We start from the raw sequence: 24,353 nt of genomic DNA, 5'->3' as shown, positions 1-24,353 counted from the left end.
ATTGGGTTGCAGGTACGAAAGTGGTAAATGACCAGCAGGGAATAAAAAGAAGGAAGGTAGGAGACTCAAGGTATGGCAAGTATGTAAACAAGATGATTAAGATGATGTACTCAAATGTAGATGGAATGGTGTTTAAATAATTAGAGATGAAAGACTATACCAAAGAAAAGGAATCGCATAATATCTGCCAAACTGAAACAAAATTAACCCCAAAGATATCAGTTAAATGATACCCTAAACTTAGAGGAATACAGTATATGGAGAAAGGACAGAAATTTAAGAAAAAGTAGAGGAATTATAATATTAAAAAAGAAAAATCTATAAGTCTAATAAACAGAACTACATATACCCTCACAGGCAGAACAGATTGCAGTAGAGATTAACACATTGGAAGGGAAAGTAACTGTGGCAAAATTATACATGCCACCCAGAACAAACACTTGTGAAAGAAGCAAATATGAAGACCTGGCAGAAAGTACAATTCAGAATTTATGAACATTACTACATAGAATGGAAGAGAAATTGAATTATATTAACTAGAGATTTCAATACAAATATAAATTGGAATATACTCTAGATGTAAGAAACCATGAAAGCTGTTGGTATCAAAAGCTCCTGGATCTTGTGCAGGAGTTTTTCCTAACACAACGTGTAAAAGAAAACACCAGAAAAAGAGGACTTGATGACCCACCAGTACTAGATCTTATATTTACTAGGCAAGAAAATGATACTGACAGTATAATGTATCACCTTCCATTTGGCAAAAGCGACCATGCAGTATTAAACTGCAACTTCAGGATTGTATATGACATATATAGTTAATAGCAATGAGAGTTACAAAAAAAAGACTAAACTATAGAAGGGGCAACTGCCATGACCTTAAGATGTACATCTTAAAAATAGATTGGAAAAAAGAGCTTAGAGGATAAGATTTAAATGTTATACATAGAAAATTCTGTGAATTTCATGAAATTGGAGTCCAAAATTACATCCCCTCAGCACAGAGAAACAGAAATGAAAATAAAGAAATAGTTTAATACAGAATGTTTAAAAAAAATCAAAAGAAAAAAGAGAGTTGTTGTGGAACAGATACAGAAGACACAATAGTGACAGGACATATGGCACCTATTAACAGGCAAGAAATTATTATACAAGGATAAGGAGAGAAGCTCAGAGACAGTTTGAGGAAGACATTACTTGTGTATATAAAAGTAGTGATCAACTGAAGCTATTTGACAATTACATCCGAAGCAAAAAACAAAGTTAAAGATAAAATACAGTCCATTATGGACGAGAGGATCATCTATACACAGGAAAAAGATATTTGTAAAGTACAAAATAGACATTTCCAATCAGGTTTTACTGAAGAAAATACTGTAATTTTGAGATAACATGGAACATGCATGCCCACACTTATTGCCTGATATACAAATATCAGAAAAAGAAGTACAGGAAGATTTAAGTAAATTAGACAAGGGGAAAAGAAAATGATCATGATGAAATTACAGGTTGGATGTTGCATGAATGTGCAAAAGAGTTAAGCAGACCATTAATTTATTATTCAAGGAATCCTTAGGTCAAGGTAAACATTCATTCATTTTTTTTTTCATTCATTGCCAGACGCCATGTATCCCAGACGGGGTGGCCAAGGGCTTAGAGTTAATTGTTTTACAGGGAGGGGCACTAATCCTCCACCAACCCCACTTGACACGTAGGGGTTATGCCAACAGCATCTGGTGTTCCCAGGCGGTCACCCATCCAAGTACTAACCAGACCCAACGTTGCTTAACTTCGCTGATCGGACGGGAAGCGGTGTACTCAACGTGGTACTACCTGCTATTTATGAAGAAAGCAAACATTGTTCCCCTATTCAAGAAAGGGAATAGACAGAATCCACTCAACTACCGACCAGTATCGCTGACGAGTGTTGCAAGATACTAGAAAGGCTGGTAAGAAAAATTTAGGTAAACCATCTAGCAGAACACAGTATGATAACAGAAAGGCAGTTCGGTTTTAGAAGGGGAAAATCATGTGTTACTAATCTATTAAGCTACTATGATAGCGTTACAGAAACATTACAGAAAAGAGAAGGATTGGTGAACAGTATCTATTTAGATTTCAAGAAAGTATTTGACCGCACCAAAGTCTTATGAAAACTGTACCATCAAGGAGGAATTCAAGGCAACCTGTACTGTTAGATGCAGGATTCTCAGAAAAAGGGAAATGAGAACAGTACTAGGGGGATACTACTCATCATGGAGGGAAGTGACTAGCAGAGTTCCACAGGGCTCAGTGCTGGTACCAGTTATGTTTTTAGTATCTATAAATAACATATACAGTAACATTGTAAATGGAAGCTATCTAAATATGTTTGCTGATGATGCAAAATTGAAAGGAAAATTACTAACAGATCGTTGCAGAGAGCTACATGAAGAATTGAATAAACTTCATGAATGGAGCAATAAATGGCTCCATTTATTGCTCCATTCATGTGGAGCAAGTGTCATGTAATTAAGTTTGGTAAAAGTGAAAAAAAGACCAGACTGGAATTATAATTTTGGAAGCTCAAACCTACACATCAGAAAGGGAGAATGACCTTGGAGTGATTATCAATAACAGACTACCTCCGGCTGACCACATCAGTAAGAAGGTACCGAACATGTATACACTGTTTGCTGATAATTGAGAATAGCATTCACATATATAAATGAAGACATGCTGAGAATGATAATAACATCATTCATAATACCAACCCTGTAATATGCATCACTATTCTGGAATCATTATCTAAAAAAAAAAAAAAAAAAAAAAAAAAAAAACAGTAAGACTGAAAAAGTACAAAAGGCAGCCACAAGATGGGTACCAAGCTTAAGGGATCTAAGGTATGAAGAAAAACTAGAAAAATTGAATCTACCAACACTTCAGGAGAGAAAGAAAAGAGGAAACATGATATGCTATAAAAATGCATCTCAGGGAAAGAGAAAATAGGCATAAATGAGTATATACCCTATGGAGAAGCATCAGAAAGAGGACACTGAAAAAAAATAAATAAAATAAAAAGAGAGGCGATAAAGACGTAAAAAAATAGTTTCCCAAACGAGGCAACTGATCAGTAGAATGCGCTATCAACAGAAATAGTGTATGTCAAAACTATTCATAAATTTAAGGATGTGTATGATAAAAATGATTTAACACACTGGACAGTACGAGCTTGACCCATTCCTGTAAAGATACAGTTACTAAGAACAATTAGGTAAGAACACATATGTATCCACATGCACACATGCACAGCCACACATACACTCAAGAAATGGATGGAGACTAGGATGAAATGACAAGTAGTCTGATCCCAGCCTTTAATGCGTTTTCGCTCTTCCTATTCTCTCCTGTGGATATTTTAAAACTTTTGTCATTCTGATCTCGATGCCTTCTCATGTTTTCCTTCCCATTTTTCACTTCTATCCCACACCGTAATGATTTTGTATTATAGTTGGTGGGGACACTCATTATCCATCCACTTACTGTTGCGGTACCCTACTCCAGAGTAGCTATACACTTAGTGGCAAGCCAAGTGATTTCCTGTAAAACAAGAAATCATTTATTTTGCTGGGTGGTAACCTTATAACCAACCAACACGTCATCCCTACGTGTCAACAAGTGGGTTGGCGGAGAGTTAGTGCCCCTCCCTGGAAAACACCCAACTAAAAATACAAACAAGAAGCCTCGAACTGGGACTGACCAACAAGTGACAACTATGGACCCGACAAAGGACATGGTACGGATTACAACATGGAATGTAAGGGGTGTGAATCAAGAAGTGAAAGAGTGAGAGACTGTCCAGATACGTAAGGGTGCAAAAGTGGACATATGTGGACTGTGACAAAATGGAGAAATGAGAGTGTGAGAGAGTGGGAGTATGGTTGGGGTACATGTGCAGGAGTAGGTGAGAATGAGAGGGCAAAAGAGGGAGTAGGTATTGTTGTGTGCAAGAGATGGAAGAAAAATATAAGACAGTACAGATCAGTTGGTTTGAGGATTATGTGGGTAAGCTTGAAAGTAGGATTTTAAATGTGGGCAATTATGTGTGTGTATGCGCCAACGTAAGAGCGTGCAGGCAGAATGAAAAAACAGTTCTGGGCAAATGTGGAAGCGTGTGATGAAGTTTGAGAGGAACGAGAAAGTGTTTTTGATTCGAGATATGAATGGAATAGTAGGGAATGTGAAGGTGGATGGAGTAGCTGGTGTGTGGTGTGTGCCTGCAGAAGTGGATGAGTACGGTAGTGCTTTCGTGGACATTTGTGCGAGGGGGGGGGGTGATAGCTAATACCCTCTTTAGGCACAAAAGAATCCACAGCCATACATGGCGAGGGATGAATATAGCAGGTGGTGAACTGAATGAATGGAAGGCAATGATTGATTATGTGTGTGTAGATGACAGAATGAAACCGTATGTAATGGATGCAAGAGCATACAGAGTTTGGGGGAGTGGACTTTCTGACCATCACATGATGGTGATGAAAGTCAAAGTTCACATGAAATGGAGGAGCAGGAAAAGGGAAGGACAGGAGGAAGTAGTCCATACATGGTGGGTAGAAAGGTTGCAAGAGGATGGAGAGAGACAGAATATAACAGAGGACTGGGGGAGCAATTGGGTAAATATGATCTGGAGCAGATGGGAGGGGCGAAAGGTGTGTGCATGATATTCACAGAAGAAATCTGTGCAGCAACTGAGGTGTGTGGGGTGAAGAGAAGACAAAAGGGGGTGTAAACAGCATGGTGGAATGAAGAGGTGAGACAAGCGGTGGCACAAAAGAAGGAAACATATAATAGGTGGACAGGAAGCAAAGGCGTGGAGGACGCTGAGATGTCAATTAATTGATGCTTTATCTCTGTGGATCCAGTTATCCCAGTTTGCATAATTATCTTTGAGAATGTGACATAGTACATCTAGTACTTTTTTATTCTGTCTCTCTACTAATCCATTGAAAGGTGGATGATAGGCAAAATCATTAACCTTTTTTATACTGTATTGTTTACATATTTCTTGTAAAATTAAAGAGTTAATTTCGCCTCCACTGTTGCTTATTATCACCTTTTGTGCGGTGAATACACAGATAACATTATCTATGATTACCCGTGTGACTGTTTCTGCTGTCTTATCCCTAATTGGAACCAAAATTACATATCGTAAGAAACGTTCAGTAGCAACAAAAAGATAATGATTATGATTATTAACCCCCTATGATTATTAGAAAAAGGTAGCTTAACCCCCAAACGCCAGGCTATTTTTAACAGTCGCCACCTCACTATGAGCAATTTCCCAGAAATTGCTTATTTTCAAACCTTAGTATCTCAGAAAGTATAGCACTTATGGAAAAAATTAAAGATCATATTACTTGGGAAGAGGGAAGGGTTCCAGAGGACTGGAAATCAGGTATAACTGTTCCTCTGTACAAAGGAAAAGGGAAGAGAGAAGTATGTGGTAACCATAGGGGTATTTGCCTTCTTAGTGTGACTGGTAAAATATATGGTAGAATACTCATTGATAGGGTTAGGCATATGACAGAGGAGCTAGTTGGAGAAGAACAAGGGGGATTTAGGAAGGGAAAAGGGTGTGTAGATCAGATATTTGTTCTAAGATGTTTAGTGGAGAAGTATCTAGAGAAGGGAAGGAAAGTGTATGCTGCCTTCATGGACTTGGAGAAAGCTTATGACAGAATAGATAGGCAAGGTATGTGGAAGGTATTAAGAATATATGGAGTGGAGGGGAAATTGTTGAGTGCTATGAAGAGTATGTACGAGGGAGCTAGGGCTACGGTGCGAGTGGATGGTGAGCTGAGTGAGTTCTTTGATCTCAATGTGGGACTGAAACAGGGGTGTGTAATGTCTCCATGGCTGTTTAATATATATATGGATGGGGTTGTAAAGGAGGTACAAGGTAGGGCAGTGGATGTGGGGGTGGCCCTAATGAATGAGGGTGAGATTTGGAAGCTTCCGGTGTTGCTGTTTGCTGATGATACAGCATTGTTGAGTGAAGATGAATGGGAGTTGCAAGGTTTGGTGAATGAATTTGGGACAGTGTGTAGGAGGAGGAAGCTGAAAGTTAATGTAAACAAAAGTAAAGTTATGGTGTTTGAGAGGAATGAAGTCACAGAGTGTGCAGTGAGGTTGGATGGTGAGGATATGGAGAATGTGAGTGCATTCAAGTACTTGGGTAGTGTGATGAGTAAGGATGGAACTTTGGGGGATGAAGTGCGTGAAAGGGTACAGCAGGGAAGAAAGGTTGTTGGTACACTGAAAGCAGTGATGAGAAATAGGGAGGTGAGTATGGAAGTTAAGAAGTCACTGCATGATGGTATTGTGATCCCTACCCTGACGTATGGAAGCAAGGCGTGGACATTGCAAGAGGGGAACAAGTCAAGAGTGAGAGCAGTGGAAATGAGTTACAGTTACTTGAGAGGAGCATGTGGAGTGACGTGGAGGGACAGGTTGACGAATGAAGAAGTGAAGGAACGTTGTGGGGTAGATGTGGATGTGGTTGAAAAGATTAGGAGAAATACACTGAGGTGGTTTGGACATGTGGAGAGAATGGAGAATGAAAGACTGACTAAGAGGGTGTATGTAGGTGAGGTGGAGGGAGGGAGAGGGAGGGGTAGACCGAGGGTGAGGTGGAGGGATGGAGTTGAGAGGTATATGAGGGAGGGGGGGGTGAGTTGGGGGGAGGGGAGTCAAATGGTGGGTGACAGAGTGACTTGGAGGCGTTTTGTCTGCGGCCACCCTTTGCGGGATTAGGGCGTCGGGCTATAGATAGATAGATAGATAGATTACTCATCAATTCTTCCTCTTGCAAATGAAAGTAACCCCAGGTCTGTACAGAAGGTCGTTGTGTTGATGAGCAATGACAAGAGAAAGAGAACTAATTTTTGGTGCAAGAGCAGGATGTGTTCATGTGTTTGTCAGCAGCACCAATTGTGTCTTTGTTCTCAATGTGATAACTTCTTTGCTACTAAACTAGATACTGTTGCAACCAGCATGCCATAGAGCACTATCACTGAGCCCTTTTTCTTGTATCTTTGGAAAGAGGTTTGGCAGGGGTGGATGATACTATTGGCTACAAGGGGCGTAGATAAAATCAGATAAATAGGAACCTGAAGACATCATTGTACACCTGGCAAAAGCACGGGGCAAACTGGTTCTCACCTGTATGCTATGAAGGGACTCCCTCCCTACCCTTTGGTGCCGGACGTGAAATGGCGTCCGGTTCAAATGGTGATGGGAAGACACTTGCATGTATAGCCGCTACCTGGTATCCAAGTAGCACCCCGATTGTGACGTGTATAGATTATCACCCGACGGTTAGGAGTTAAGTCAGTTGCAACAATGCCCCACATTTGGTTAGGCACAGGATATTTTCCTGTGGGTGCTGGTGAATGTAACCTTAGTGCTTTGCACATGATTCTCATCTGTCAATGTGATCATGTATGTCCTTGTGTAATGATGGCCAATAATATGGCATCCAGGCCTGCCTGACTGTCTTATCTTTGCCAGGATGGCATGCATGTGGACTACCATGTATTATTATTAAAATATGGGTATCATTGTACTAGGAATAACTAACTGCCTGATATTTCTTCTATGATTTGTTTATCCTATATAAGGCATTATCTGCCACTGTGAATTGTTAAAATGGTACATGTAGCATCACAATGATTTATCATCTCCTGATTCTACAGTAAATGACATATTACTTTAGACTATATGGGGTTGTCTGTTTGTGCCTGAGAAATTCATCATTGTTGGGGAGTGTTTCCCTTAGACAAACTTTAGCAACACTGGTCTTTATTGGATATCATGATAAAGCACCTGCAGCCATTTTTTTGACCTTTTGTATAATGAATATTTACATTGTAATCTGGACTGTACATTTCTATCTTGTTCGCCCAATACAGAGTTTTTCCAAACCCATGCCCAAGAGAGGCTTGTGATCAGTATAGAGGTGGAATTCGTAACCATAGACAAGATCACGAAAATTTTGTAGTGCAAATATCACCGCTAGAGCTTCTAGGTCCGTAATATAATATTTTTTCTATACTCCTTTTGTTTGTCTGCAGGCAGATTCAATTGGTTGATATTTTCCATGTTTATCTTCTTGCATCGGTACAGCTCCTAAGCCTTTAAATGATGCATCTGTGCAAATGATGAATGGTTTATTAAAGTTTGGATATGCTAAGCAAGGTGCACATGTAAGTTTATCTTGTAAATCATTAACCTGATAGCTGCTATGTACTTCATATGATGGAAAACATGTAGCTGCTACATACATCATATGAGCAATTTTTTAAAATGGGCATGTTTCTAATGCCATTTGGCATCTCAAATGAGCTATTTCCATCTCCACCCATGGCTTCCCGCCATCACACATGCTCCCTCAGTATATCTCTGTTACTAGTAAGGAGAGGAGAGGTCAGATGCACAACTTCAATATTTCACCACAGCTAAACTAACGCAAATAATGAACTCATATATGTTTTTCCTATACTTTTCCATGTTCTTTTTCATTTCATACGAGCAAATAATATTTCTGTTTTTTTTTTTTTTTTTTTTTGCATATGGAGAGGTAGACTACGAAAACTAATGCAAGAGTTGTTAGGTTAAATACTATCTTTTATTCCTCTCCCCACTGAAATATAGTTTGTTTTTTTCAGTAGGTTGAATAATGTCTCTGCTACATTAAAAAAAAAAAAATCCTGTATAATTGCTGTATAATATCCTGCTACTCCTAGAAACTGTCATACTTCATCCATACTAATTGGTTCAGGAAAGTCCTTTACTGTTTTCAGTTCTCCATGTGAGGTGTGGATACCCTTTGCATCCAGCCTATGGCCTAGGAATTTAACTTCTTTTAAGTAAGATTTACATTTAGGCAGCTTAGTTTTAAATCCAGCATTGGCTGACTTGTTTAGGATTTGGTCTAATTTCTGTAAATGATCTATTATTACTGTTGCAATTGTAACGTCATCCAGCTAAACAAATATGCCATCACCTAGCATTCCTAACACACTATTCATCAATCGCTGGAAGGTGCCTGGAACAATGGAACGCCCCATTGGCATTCTGCAGTACTGAAAATGACCACAATTTGTGAAAAATTCTGTATATTTGCTGGATTCCCGATCTAACTCTGTCTGGTAATAGCCACTGACCAAATCGGTTGTTGAAAATACATTGTTTCCTGGTCCAGTATTTTGTAAGAAGTCACTCGGCAATGGCATGGGAAAACAATCAGGAATCATTTGCTGATTTCGTTTGCAATAATCAGTAACTGCCCTCATATCACTATTTTGTTTTGGCACAAAGAAAAGTGATGTGTTCCATGGGGACACTGAAGGTTCAGTAATACCCAAACTTAGCATTTCATCCACATATTTTTTAGCTTATACACAGTGTGAGTGTGCTGCTCTATATGCTGGGGCAAAGATTGGTTGTGTGTCAGGTTTTATGTTAATTGTGTGTTGTATTAACCAAAGGCGTCCTGTTGACGTATGGGTACGTCTCCATGTTTTTTCACAGTGACATCCGTTGATGTATCCATACGTTTTGCAATTTTGCGGTCTGTCATTTGCACATTTTTCAAATTTCGCGCGTGATTTTGGGTACGTAGATGCGGGACACCTTCATCTACCCAGGGCCAGGCAGGGACAATGCCTTACCCCACGTGACCCCCCCCCCGCACGCCATTGTCTCGGCAACTCACCTGTTACCAGTGGCCTGGCCAGTAAAGACATGTCGCACCACGGTACGAAATTCAAGGCGAAAGTGATTCCCAAATTGATGACAATGTGGGGGACAAAGTTTACATGACATTAGAGGAAGAAACATGCAGAAATGATGAGGAGGTAATGCCTCAAAGAGGGTGCGGTATGTTGATGTGTTTGGTGAATGAAACAACACTTATATTGCCTATATTACTGTGTCAGCACCAATATACTCTTGTACTACATATAAATTCGTACCAATTTAATAAATATCTACCTATTCTAAGTGGTTTGGAATAGTTACCCCTCCGATAGAAAACGTCTTCTCTGGAGCCTGGTTCGAGAGAACACGATACCAGGTGAGGGTAGGGTCACCTGTATCAGGCATTTCTAAGCTCAGGTGGGCATTTTCTCTCTGAATTTTCGATGTTTCTCATAAAAAGCGTAGGTTTTAGCAAAAAAAAAAAAAAAAAAATCTGCCAAGATGGGGGGGGGGGGCATTGGTGAAAAATCTGCCGGGACGTGGAGGATTAATTTCGTACACCTATTTTTTCGACAGGTATTGTGACTGTCTTTCAGTGTTCTTGTAGTAAATCTAGTATGGGTACGTCATTCTCTACATCAAAAATATTCTGAGTGCGTCAAATGTTCTATTATGGACTCTCTGCCGAATTTTGTTTTCACTTGGTGCTCTGGTTACTGTTACTTCATGTATACGAGCTAGACAAGTCTCTAAATTACATATACAAGTTCGTTTATTGATTTCACATCTACATTCTTGAGGTTATTTAGGAACACACTCATTTCCCCTCTCTTATTTATCACCATAAAGTACTCTCTACTGATAAGCCTTTCATTTTGCAAGTCTCTTCTAATAGTATAACATTGCAATTCTTTAGTTTACTCTTTATTGTGACTTTCATAAATGATCTTGGTGGTAAGTTATGTCATACCTAATAAAAGATGGGTGAGTGGTGGGTGGGTCATTACAAGACTTTGGCTGGGAGATGTGAGAGAGTGGGTCAATTGCTCATTTTCTTTGAGTGTAGGTCATACTCTTCATTTCTTCTTTTATTAACTACTCTTGTTACTTTAGATTTTCTACAATTGTTAGGTGTAGTATATGGAGATGAATTTTCCTATATGAATTCATCATCGTTATGATGTGGATCAGTAAAATATTTACTTTTCTCATCGTACATATACAGTAGTAGGCCAAGAAACGTATTTGCTTCAACTGATACATTCTTTACTATGCAGAATATAGTAGTGATTGTTTTGGTAGTCTCTGAAAATTTGATGTCTAACTCAATCATACCTTTTATAAGTACTTCTTTACCATCTACAGTGTATAAATCTAGGTTTGGTTCATCAATACATGTTACCTTTCTTCAATTTCCAAAAACTAATCCTAATTCATCTTGTTATTAGATTGACTGGAGAGCCTGAATCCAAAATTAATGAAATCTTTTCATCTTCACAAATAGCCGAAACCAGAATGCTTTCATTTCCATCTGTGATTGCTGTCTTACTTTTGGCATGTTTGATTATTTACCTTGTTTTGTATTGTTGTCTTTTGTTGTGATTAATCCTCTTCCGACTTGTAAGCAGCTATTGACCTCTAGACCTATGTCTGACGAACGACAGTTTAGTAAAAAGGAGCATAAGTCCTATGTCTGTCGATGGTACAGAGCCTACCAAAAACTGGCAGTAGGTAGCACCACCTCTTTTATGACACATATGGGAACAAACCAATAGGAACTACAGTATCTGGTGGGGTATGGCCGGATTGGGCCTCTAAGGTGGGGTAACCCCCCCCCCCCCTCAGTGATCTCTGCCTACTTGTCACACTTGGCCTCTCCTCATTATGGCCTCCTACCACCTTATACCCCATGGATACCATAGCTTGTGTGTGTAGCTAACATACTTCCTCCCTTCCTCCACTCCCCCTCACCTCCAATATCTCCCTTCATCCACCACCACACTCCCTCCACCTTCATCCTTTCCCTTTGTTTTTAGGCACATGAGGTTTTCCCTTGCTACACACCATTATATACTTTATTTTCCTTTCGTGATCATCATTTCACCTTGTTTTATGCCTAGGAAAATATAATATATTCTTTACAGTTATGTTTGTATGGTTATTAGCCAACCTCTGGCAGATTCAGAGGTAAACTTTTTTTTTTTTTTTTTTTTTTGACGGCCGCTAGTACAGTAACCATTCGACATATGAGCTTGAGATACATATGTTCAGGTGTATAAATTTAGGCTCTTTTAATCTGTAAGAAAAAAAAATTACAGTCCAAGATAAGCAAAAAAATCGGACCCCATTTGCTATTCTAGGCATAGCTCTGAGATATCTTGTCTGTAGGGGTTAATTTTTTCCACTGTTTTACACACTGCAGACCACTGACTGACTGTTTTCTGTTTCTACAGTAGGGTTCGAACCCTTTTGATTTGTCTCTATCTTCTTTGATTTTGATGTAACATTCAGGTCTCATGTGGCCTGGATTTGTTCAGTAGAAACAGTCTATCTCCCGAATTTGACCTACTATGAATTAACGTATTTTGGTTTTTCTGTGGCATGATACCTACTAGGGCTATGCCTGAATTTCTGAGCTTGCTTGGTGCTTGGTGTAAGTGTGTGATGCCTTGAGTTCTGCTGACTGTTTGTTTATACTCTAGATGACATTTTCTTTGGTCTTTACTTAGACAGTCTCTGCAACTCTCATCCTTGTGATATTTCAGTCACACCTGATTTATTGCACTGCAGCTCTAACACACACAATATCTAGTAAACACATTCCTGGACTACAAGGTATTGTGCAGCTATATATTCAGTTATGTCAATGACAAGTATTAGTGACATTACCATCATCTCTAACCCATTATGAATTTTCTATGCTAGCTAACAAACTTCATTTTGATGGTGGACACCTCTGCTATTATATCACCTAGATCAAAGTTGGAATTTGTTTTAGTAGGTCTACAACTGGAACTATACCAACTAAAAAATTTCTACCTCCAGAGAGTTTTCCCTAGCATACTTTCTTATACTCATCGTATGTTCTAGCTCACAAAAGCTTGTCTGACTTAAGCAAATTGCCAGCTAGGCAATGTTCCTGATTATTCTAACTGAAATAAACAGCTATGTTTTCCCTCTTGTCTATGATGTTTCTTCTAACGAAATGTTGTTGACATTCATCCAGTGTTGTCTGTATATCAACTCTATCCTTATCATTGCCTGAAAATTTTGTGAGATATTTGACCTCTTGATATACATACACCGGTGCCGAATTTGTGCAAAAATGTGAGGAATGTAATGCACTGGAACTTGCTTTTTTTTTGTCTTGCCACTACCTGTTTGTCCATCCATTTTTTTCTATAATTTCCTTGTAATTGTAATATGAAGGTATTTCATGTGTTTCCTGATCTGTGTTCTCTCTTGTTTAGATTGTTTGAATTTACTAGATTAAGTAGACATGAAGGGATTAAACTTCTCACTCTCTGTATCTGAAAATTCTGACCAATCATCAGTATCGTTTAGTTTTGATTAATTTTCATCTGTATTTTGTTGTTCTGTTTCTACTTCTTAAAGATTATTCACTTCCTGGTTTTGGTATTCTGCCTGTACTTGTATTTTTTCTTGTGTGAGGTTATTTCTTTCTTTGTGGAGGTTTTCTGCTGCTACCTATGTAAGGCTATTAGGTATTGCTAATGCTGTTTCTTCTGTCACTAAACATGCTGGTTTTTAAACATAATGATATTACTCACTATATAGTATTAATTAATAATCACATTTTACCAATCTCTTGATTGCTCATTAAATGAAAATTTAAATTATAAAACATATTATATATCAGTGTAAAGTGTATATTGCTACATCCCCATCCCACAATGCCACAGGCTCCAACAGCAATACTTCGGTATAGGAGGGACGTTGTCCTGTGAGTTGTTCTTCCTGTGGTCAGCCTTTCGGTGTACAGCACACAAAATCAGCTGAGGCGAAAATAAAAAATGGCTTGTAAAGTTCACTGTCTTTATTTTCCAGATAATTAAACTTAATGCTTTCCAACTTCACTATTTCCACAAGTACCGAATATATACAAATTTTGCTAACTGCAATTACACTTATTGCTTGACAGCAACACTTCACTGTTTTCACAAATACCAGTGATATACAAACTTCAATACCACTTCACTGTTTGCCAACAAAACTTCACTATTTTCACAAGTACCAGAAATATACAAACTTCGCTGACACTGTACTTCATTCAAACTGAACTGAAAACCAACTGAACTTGCTCTGGTCTATTCCCCATCCTTATATAAGCTTGCATTGTTCTAGAATGATCTACATTTCTCCAAAGTTCGGCGGTATTCCCGAGGGAGCTCGGTTACAGCAGTTACCAACTCGGAAACATACGTGTCAAGTGGGGTTGGTGGAGGATTAGTGCCCCTCCCTGTAAAACAATTAACTCTAAGCCCTTGGCCACCCCGTCTGGGATACATGGCGTCTGGCAATGAATGAATGAAACATAACACTGTATATTATTTGGCATACAAACTTAAATTACATGATGTAACAAGCAATCACATGAATAAAACATTATAGAGAAAGAGAGCACAAAAATTTATGTACAATTTACGACATAACTGTGTTCACAATAGCAGTCTAACTGGCAACTCTGACACACAACGGTACAGTACTAGAAACATTGAGATACGTCCAGACTACCTAACTAGCAAATCCTGCTTCTCAACAGTATTGAAATTCATTATACTTGTATAAGACGTAAGTTAGGTAAAATATAAATGATGACTTGCTAATAAAATAATGAAACCTTGAAAAGAATAAATATGTAACTCACTAAAGGTAACTGTGGTAGGAATGGTTGTGGTAGCTGTGGTGGCGGTGGAGGTCAGGAGATCAGGTGATGAAGTAATGACTCGAACTGCTGCGTCAAAACAACATTCTCACAGCTAAGACGTTCATTTCTTAACTTCTTCTTTATCATGATTAACTTGTAGAATTGATTACTTGTAGATACTTTGTTGTAGTTTATCGTGGAGTTGTGTCGTCACTTGAAGAATACTGCTTTGTTGTAACTGATCATAGGGTTGCAAATTGTAGTTGTAAATCATAGAGTTTTAAATCTTAGAGTTGTAAATTATAGAGTTGTAGTACTTCTCTACCGCTGCTTTACCACTACTTTTACTGCTGCTTCTTTACCGCATCTTTATTGCTGTAATCTTCTTTCTTCTTTACTGCAGCCACCAATGTCAATAGGTAGATTGAGAGGTAGGTAGGTAGCTGGTTAGGTAGGTGCCACCAATGTCGATATTGTGGATTGTGTAGGGGATCGATGCCACGAATGTCGGGTATTGTAGAGGACTGTAGATTACTTCTGCTGCCAATGCAAAATTGTGAAACGTTAAATAGCGTGGAGATTGTATATTTTGGAGGTCGAACTTTTTTCTGTCTCACTGTCCTCTCTGTTTATATTGTATCATAAGTGAGGTGATATAAAGACACTCGGTGGTTAAGGGGTTTTGTTGTGACACAGTTATATCATTTATGTGATGGGCAGAGTGACGTGACCAGGATTGTCAGAGTGAGAGCTGATCATACTCTCCCCAATCTCCTTCTCTAATGCCTCCCAATTTCCTTCTACCTTTCTTGCCCTGAGTCTAGGTTTATAATACGATTTGGCTTCCCACTAGCTTACGTGGGTGCGTATGAGTGGATAGCTTCTGGCACGCTTCCCTCACGTGAGCTAACTGGCTACTGAGAATGTGTTTGACAACATCCTGAGTTTGATTTACATCCTGAGATTCTTGATAATATAGGCTAGAGGATGTGTGTGTTTCTGTTCCTGATCCCCTAGACATATCTACCTGCCTATTTTATGTTATGCTATTGTTACATAATGTGCTATGATTATATAATGTCTATAATTATTAGATATTGTTCTATTAATGCCTATAGAGACACAGAAAATACAGTTATATGGAGACAGGAAGAGAGGTGAAAAGATAAATAAAAGTAAGGAGAGACTGGATGAGGAATTTGGAAGTTGAGTGTAAAGTAGAGGGAATGTAAGAAAATGTTCTGGAAGGAGGTAAAGGGAGTTAGACAGGGTGATAAAGAAGTTAGTCGGGGAGTGAAAAAAAAAAATGGTAGATTGCTAGTGGAGGAGAGAAAGTGAGCAGGAGGAAAGAATACGTTAAGGAACTGTTAGACAAAGTCATGTGAGTATAAGTGGCTGGGGAATGGTTGGGAGAGGGACGATGGTGAGATGGGAGGAAGAAATCAGTAGAATGGAAGTAGTGGACGTATTGAAGAAAGTCAAAGTGGGGAAAGCTACAGGAAATAATGGAGTGAGTGGTGAAATGGTGAAGCATGGGGGAGAGACAGTAGTTGAATGGATGACGATGTGCAGATTAGTCTGGGAGGAAAGTTGAGTCCTAGAGGATGGGAAATTAGGTATAATTATTCCCCTGTACAAAGGAAAGGGGGAAAAAGAAGTGTGTAGTAATCACTGGGGCATTTTTCATCTTAGTGGAATAGGGAAAGTATATGGTAGGACACTTAACCCATCCCATCTGGCACATCTTCCCGCAAACACTTCCCACAGCTGGCCATTCCTGAGAAAATCGTGAAAATCAACTATTTTTAAACCTTCATATCTCAGTTAACACTTAACTAAAAATAAAAAACAAAGTGTCTTAGTACTCATCAATCCTTCGACTTCAACCTGATTGCATCAGATGGTCTGTGAAGGGAGAGTGAGTGAGTGGGGAAAGGGGGCAATTTTTGTTGTTTTTTCTTTTTTTCCTGGTGTCCATATGCATGGCAGAGGTTCAGTGACACAACTAAGGCTTAGACTAGCCCTCCACAATTATAACACTTTGATAACACTTCCAGAAGACCGAAATCCACCACAAACACTATTGATGTGAAAAATTTTCCATAATTAGACACTTCACCAGATCCTTTTTCAGAAATCGCTTCCGTTGCCCAGCTCTGATGCGAGTTAGGCATTGAAAAAGTAGCCAGTGCGTAATTTCTTTTTAATTTTGACACAAAGTAAAACACTCCAAAACAGATTTTACTCATGAAATTACTCAGTTGGCATGATATGCTACAAAGAAATTACAATATGGGAGCCTTTGGTTATATATAATGTATTATAAGTGTCATACTGTAAACTCAGCTTTCATCAGTTTACTCATCTCTGTAAACATAACATACAGACAAAATCTAGGCAATTTTACCAGAACCATCCATAAAACAGGATAACTGAAATGCGTGATGTACAGCATAGTGCCCCTGGAAACTCACCGACACCCCCACCCGGACCCTATGGAGTAGCCACAGACGAACCACGGGATGATGTGTGACAACAGCATAAGTCAGCCCGGGCCGTGCGCCCTTATAGCATCCAGCCGTCGCACCGTCGCCCTAGCAGGAAGATGACACTACCTTTGGGGAGTGGGACCACCAGATCAGACCGGGGTGGAGCTGCCTATCCAGCTCCAAACAGTGTCTCTCAGGCGTGTGCCTGTAGCCACTCCCGCCTTCAACAGGAGTGTGCCTGTAGCCTCTCTGAAGGTGTCTTCCTCTTTGGGATGGCCGGTTGCCGCCCGCCCCTCGTAAGGGAATCGGTGTGTCACCGACCTGAGGTAATCAGGAGATGGCTGGTTGCCGCTCCCACCTTCATCAGAAGGTGTCCTTCCAGGGATGGCCTGTGGCCGCCCTACACCCCTTCCTGCAGGAGTCGGCCTGTAGCCGCTCCTCCCTCTGGCAGGAGATGGCCTGTGGCCGCTCCCACCTTTGTCAGATGGCCGGTTGCCGCTCTGAAGGTGCCGCCCCCGAGTCGGCTTGTAGTCGCTCCTCCCTCCGGCAGAAGGAGACAGCCTGTGGCCGCTCCCGCCTTCGTCAGACAGCCAGTTGCCGCTCCAAAGGTGCTGCCCCCGAGTTGGCCTGTAGCCACTCCCCCTCCCTCCTGCAGGAGACGGCCTGTGGCCGCTCCCACCTTCGTCAGATGGCCGGTTGCTGCTCTGAAGGTGTCCAGAGGTGCGCTAATTCCCCCTCTCAGATCACAGCCAGTAGCCAGGCCTTGGTGCCTCATAGTTGCACCCCTGGGCAGCCACAGCCAATAGCCGGGCCCCACGGCCAGATAGAGGTGTTGGCAGTGTCATAGCCCCAGCGTGAGACAAGAGCCCAGACCTCCAGCATCGGAGAACCCCAGTGAGGCCCTATGGCTTCCCCTGGCCTCTGCTCCCTACGCCTGGCCCTGGAGATGACCCACCTGACAGACCCTAGTTCAGATCGGTGCCACAGCCCCTCCCTGATGGCGCCCCTCGACTCTGGGGACCGCAGCCCTCAGTCACTCCAGACCCTCCCCAGGATGCCCGGGTGTGATCTCTTCACGTCCCCAAGACGGTGTAAGACCACCTCCTGCCGAGACCTGAGCCAGAGATTCCTGGACCTGTTTGGCCCCAGTCCTGAGGGCCACACTCCTGAACCTAGCACGGAGACTATGGGCCCCTTCGCCACCTGCAGCCCTGGACGAGAGAGGACACCCCTGTGAGTCGTCCCGTGGCCTCTTGGCATGCCCTCCCTTGGTGGTGCCCCTATTTCAGCAGCGTTGTTGCCAGCGTGTCTCCCCGCCGCCCCCACTATGTGAGTGAATTATGTTAAGTGTGGTGTTGCCCCAGAATTAGTTAAGTGACTTATGCTAAATGTGACGTTGCCCCAGATTTAGTGTAACAGTGATACAGTGACTTAATGTACGTTGAATATCGGGGCGAGTGAAATCACGGGTGGATGAGTAAGGACGAGTGCAGAAACTAAGTTCTGGTGAATCAGACTCACGAGTGACGCCCTTGCAGAAAACCAGTAAGACTACTACCCCGAGAAATCCTCTATAGTGAAATACACCAATGTCCTTTGTTACAGGAAACAGTAGAGAAAAGTGTTAATAATATTCTCCCGCTTGTATTACTGTAAACACAGTGAATTCCCAGTGTCCTCCACCCTCTCTTTAAGAATCTCCTCCCAGCCGATAGTGTGAACGTAAACGAGGAATAGAATTAATTGTCAAAACCCCTTTGCTACCAGATAATACTAAGTTTGAATTAATAATACTTACTCTCTCCCAATATTACTATAACTCTGTTCTGACCCGCCGCGAGTCACTCCCCTCGCCCCCCCCCCCCCGTGTGAGACTCACTCCCTGCGCTCCCACATGCACCTGTATTCCCTGTACACCTGTGCAGTAGAATTACTGTGTTGGCATCAGTATCTGTTAAGCCAGTATCCTGCAAGATACTAATAGCCTAGTTAAGGTTTTATTTCTCTACCACATACTGTGTTGTAATATCTGCTGTTTTGTCCTGTGTCTGTGGTAATATACTTGTTAAGGTTATTGCCTGGAGTTTTTGTGTCCTACCTCTCTTTATTGCAATAAGCCCCGGTCTCGAAAGAAGACCCCGCTACACGTTAGGTGTTCTAGGACCGAGGAGTCGGGCCTTTTTTCACCTAGCATTGCAATAATAGTGATTAAAATATTTGTTATTCGTTAGTATCCACAAAAGAAAGTAGATATGTAGCTGCAGGTTCGGCAGCACCTTTCAATGTGCTGCCCTGCCTGACGTATGACTTTTCCTAACAATACCTAGCTGTTGGACGTCTTGATCATCTTAGTAACTAAGGTCTAACATAAATAATGCTTTTAAATGTTCCCCAGGCTCCACTGCACAGTTTAGTAAGTTTACACTTCAACTCCTCGTACTGTGTTATGATTATAGTGTCGTACCGCACTACCGTTTGTTTGGATTAATATGGCTCATTCACCAACTAAGCATTCGTTCAGTACATTATTTTCAGTGGAACAGCTTACTTCTTTAAAGTATGCTAAAATACACACATCAGAAGTCCTTAAGGTTATTTCCTTTTACATATTGCCACAATTTATTCAAATATATGTAAATAGACAGCACACTATTTTAGTCCCCAAGCTAAGATTCTCTGAGCGCCTGGTTATTTTTTCATTATAGGCGTATACATATGCGCTGGATCTAATAGGAAAGAAGATTCTTATAAACAGCAGTATTATTATAAACTTAGTATTAGTTTTTTTTTTTTTATACGAGGAAGAAGGAACCAAAGGCCATGAGCCCACAGTAACAGTTCCCTCCAAGAGAAAAACAAAATACAACAGAGAGCCAAATTCAAGATCCGATCATTTTGAGATGCCTGGACACACTGCGTTTGAAAGACTGGAGATCATAGGCAGCAGGAAATACAGATAGAGGGAGACAGTTCCAGAGCTGACCTGTTGCATAAATGAAAGACTGGGAGTAACGGTTAACTCTTGCATTAGAGAGTTGGACAGAAAAGGGATGAGAGTTTGCTGCCAGACGGGTGCTACGTGCCCGTCACAGAGGTGGAGGAATGCAAGCAGACAGTTCAGAGGAGCAGTGACCATTAAAGTAGCGATAGAAAAGAGATAAAGATGCAACAGTGCGGCGAAGAGACAGAGGTTGAAGGGAGTCAGTAAGAGGAGGAGAGTTAATGAGACGAAAAGCCTTTGACTCCACCCTATTGAGAAGAGCTGTATGTGGGGAGCCTCCCCACACATGAGAGTTGTACTCCACACGGGGGTGGATAAAACTCCTGTATAGAGTCAACAATTGTGCAGGGGTAAAGAAAGAGCGGAGTCGGCTTAGCACACCCAATCTCTTGGAAGCAGATTTTACAAGAGATGTAATATGATCTTTCCAAGATAAGTCCCGAGTAAATGAAACCCCAAGCATGTTCAAGGATGATGCAGGATTAAGCTGAATATTATTAAACATTAATGGGTATACCTGTGGAAGATTTTGTCGGGTTGATAGGTGTAAGAACTGAGTCTTAGATGCATTAAAGACAACCATATTATTTTTACCCCAGTCAGAGATATGAGCCAAGTCAGACATTAGGTGTGCCATAGCCACATCCCTTGTTTCTTGAAGTAACTGTTGAGATGGGCGTTGCGGGAACCGAATGGAAAGGTGAAGGGTGGAGTCATCAGCGTATGAGTGGATAGGGTTAGATGTACAGCTTAGAAGATCATTGATGAATAAAAGGAAGAGAGTTGGTGATAGGACAGAGCCCTGAGGAACACCACTGTTGATAGATCTAGGAGAAGAACGATGGCCGTCTACAACAGCGGCTATAGAACGACCAGAAAGGAAGCTAGCGATGAAGGCACATATAGAAGGATAGAAACCGTAGGAGGGCAGTTTGGAAATTAAAGATTTATGCCAGACTCGATCGAAAGCCTTTGAGATGTCAAGTGCAATGGCAAAGCTTTCGCCAAAGTCCCGAAAGGAGGATGACCAGGAGTCTGAAAGGTAGGTGAGAAGATCGCCAGTGGAGCGTCCCTGACGGAACCCATACTGATGATCGGAAAGAAGGTTGTGATAGGAAAGATGCCTTAAAATTTTTCTATTAAGAATTGACTCGAAAACTTTTGAAATACAGGACGTTAAAGCAATTGGACGATAGTTGGAGGGTTGGGAGTGGTCACCCTTCTTTGGGACTGGCTGAATGAGAGCAAACTTCCAGCAAGATGGAAAGGTACAAGTTGACAGACAAAGGCGAAAGAGTTTGCCTAGGCAGGGTGTAAGCACAGAAGCACAGTTCTTGAGAACAACAGGAGGGACCCCATCAGGCCCATATGCCTTGTTAGTACTGAGGCCAGTGATGGCTGAAAATACATCAACTGAAGAAATTTTAATGTCAGCCATGAGGAAGTCAGAGGGGGGAGGTGATGGAGGAACAGCACCGGAATCGTCTAAGGTGGAATTGGAGGAGAAAGTCTGTGTGAAGAGATCTGCTTTATCAGTAGAAGAAATAGCTACAGAACCATCAGAGTAGAAAAGAGGAGGGAAGGATGATGAGGTAAAGTTGTTAGAAAGATTTTTGGCAAGGTGCCAGAAGGAGCGGGAAGAATTCGAGTTGGAGAGTTGAGAGCATTTAGTATGGATTAAATTATTTTTAGTAGAGCGAAGAACAGACTTTGTACGATTCCAGGCAGAAACGTAAAGATGATGTGATTCAGGGGTGGGATGGCTCCGGTACCTTTTGTAGGCCTTCTCCTTGTTGCGGACAGCATTAGAACAAGCGTGATTAAACCAAGGCTTTCTTGTGTTAGTCAAAGGATATGAGAAAGGAATGTATGCTTCCATGCCCGAGAGAATAACCTCCGTAATGCGCAAGGCACACTCAGATGGCTCACGGCCATGGAAGCAATAATCATTCCAGGGAAAATCAAAGAAGTACTGCCTGAGGGCCTCTCAGTCCGCGGCTCCAAAATGCCACAGACGACGTTTCCCTGGAGGGTCCACAGGCCGTACCGGAGTGATAGGACAGGTTAAGGTAATAAGGTTGTGATCGGAGGAGCCCAACGGAGAGAAAAGATTAACAGAGTAAGCAGAAGGATTAGTTGTGAGGAAGAGGTCAAGTATGTTGGAGCTCTCTCCAAGGCGGTCAGGGATACGGGCAGGGTGCTGTACAAACTGCTCTAGGTCATTAAAGATAGAAAAGATGTAGGCTTGTTCACCAGGTGGATCCGTGAAAGGAGAGGAGAGCCAAAGGTGGTGGTGAACATTGAAATCTCCAAGAATGGTCTTGGTCACAGGTCTTTAAAACCCTGCAAAAATATTTAATCGAGGCTGGGCGAAGTTAGACCACCTGGTGGCAGACCTCTGAAACAGAGTTTGGTGAAACCTCTAATTGGGCGTACTTGCTGCTACGAGGCTGGTAACCATAGCAACGACCTTGAGGCAGGCTACCTGCTCGTCTCTCCACCACACTGCCTTACAGACAGACAGACACACACACACACACACACACACACACACACACTCTCTCTCTCTCTCTCTCTCTCTCTCTCTCTCTCTCTCTCTCTCTCTCTCTCTCTCTCTCTCTCTCACACACACACACACACACACACACACACACACACATATGTGGAGATGTACAGGCATGTTAGGCTTGCATTGTTGCTCGATTCTGGCACCGCTGTGTGGCTAGAGATCTGGGTATTACAACTACTACAAATACTACTATTATTACTACTACTTTTACAACTACCACTACTGCAACTACTACTGCTACTACAACTACCACTACTACAAATACTATACTACTATAACTACCACTACTACAGCTACTATTACTACTACTACTACCAATACTACAACAAATACTACAATTGCTGCTACAACAACAACTACTGCTACTACTACATAAACCCTAAAAATAAATATTGTGAATACAATAGTTATACACCTACTGTCCATAATCGAAAATACCGTATTTTCAACTACAACAGATTTATTTTTTTTTCCTGTGATTTAGACTTTTTCATCGTAATAAATATACACACACGAAAACTTTCAGTAAAAAATAAGGCACTGATTTCATCATGAAACAAAGTTTCTGCTTCCATTATTTATGTAAATAGACAGACTAGTGGTGTGAGGCACCGGATTTCCTCCCCCATCCCTCCTCCTTTTTTGCATGTACTATTTTTCCACTATAATTTTTTTTTTTCCTGTGATTTGTACTTTTTCAACATAACAAACAGACACACAAGAAAACTTTCAATAAAAAATAAGGCACTGATTTCATCATGAAACAAACTTCTTGCTTCCATTATTCATGTACATAGACAGAAGGGTGGCGCAATACTCAATGCACCGCGTTTTCTCCTCCCTCCTTCCTCCCCCCTCCACCTTCTCCCTTTCTCCACTCCCTACCTCTTCTTCTATCTCCTCATCCATGCCAATATCCCCCTCTCCAGGATCATCAGTACCCTCTGAACCATTTCCATCATCGGAAATAGCAGATGAATGTACAGGGGGAAACATTGGGCACACAGTGGAGGAGTCATGTCCTCCACCCTCCTCACATGATGCATAAATATCGACACTCATTATGGTGGTCAATTTCCTGAGAGGAAGAGTCACTTTCTTTACTAACAATTGGTGATAATATCACCTCGAGTTCTCTCCCTATCGCACTGTCACTAAGGCCTTTTCTTTTCTGGCCTTTGGATGTCATTGATGTTGATGTTGGCAGTTGCAGGCACTAACCCGAGGATCCGGACATAGGAAAAAATTTTTTGCATAGGTCTCTTCATGACAGAGGTACACAGGCAACTGGAGCATGACTGGGATGCATGCTGGAGGGTTTCCAGTAGCTGCATGTGGTGGAAATAACCAGCTGAATATTCAGACAAGGACATGAATTAATAAATCATGTATACATGTCACATTGACAGCCCTGGGAGGACATGTATACATGACACAAACATGGGATAAGTTAATGATAGAATTAGGGAAATGACAGAGGAATTAGTTGGAGAAGAACAGGGAGGTTTTAGGAAAGGAAGAGGTTGTGTAGATCAGATATTCATCCTTAGGGCTCTAGTTTAAAAGTTTCTAGACAAGGGATTGAAGTTGCATGCACCCTTCATGGATCTGGAGGAAGCATGTGACACAGTGGATAGACATGGAATATGGAGTAAATGGGAAGTTGTT

The 24,353-nt window shown here is 41.2% G+C and overlaps 1 pseudogene; it reads right to left on the bottom strand.

Annotated features, from left to right (window-relative positions):
* Window positions 1-1,721: 1,721 nt before the first annotated feature.
* LOC145404154 (5S ribosomal RNA) lies at window positions 1,722-1,841 on the bottom strand (annotated as a pseudogene).
* Window positions 1,842-24,353: the final 22,512 nt, after the last annotated feature.

Source organism: Coenobita brevimanus, chromosome 62 (genome assembly GCF_032717465.1).
Source record: "Coenobita brevimanus isolate Jiangsu-jjx chromosome 62, ASM3271746v2, whole genome shotgun sequence".
Taxonomy (NCBI): domain Eukaryota; kingdom Metazoa; phylum Arthropoda; class Malacostraca; order Decapoda; family Coenobitidae; genus Coenobita; species Coenobita brevimanus.
The sequence above is the reverse complement of the archived record's forward strand: the minus strand, read 5'-3'. Positions and strand labels throughout refer to the sequence as shown.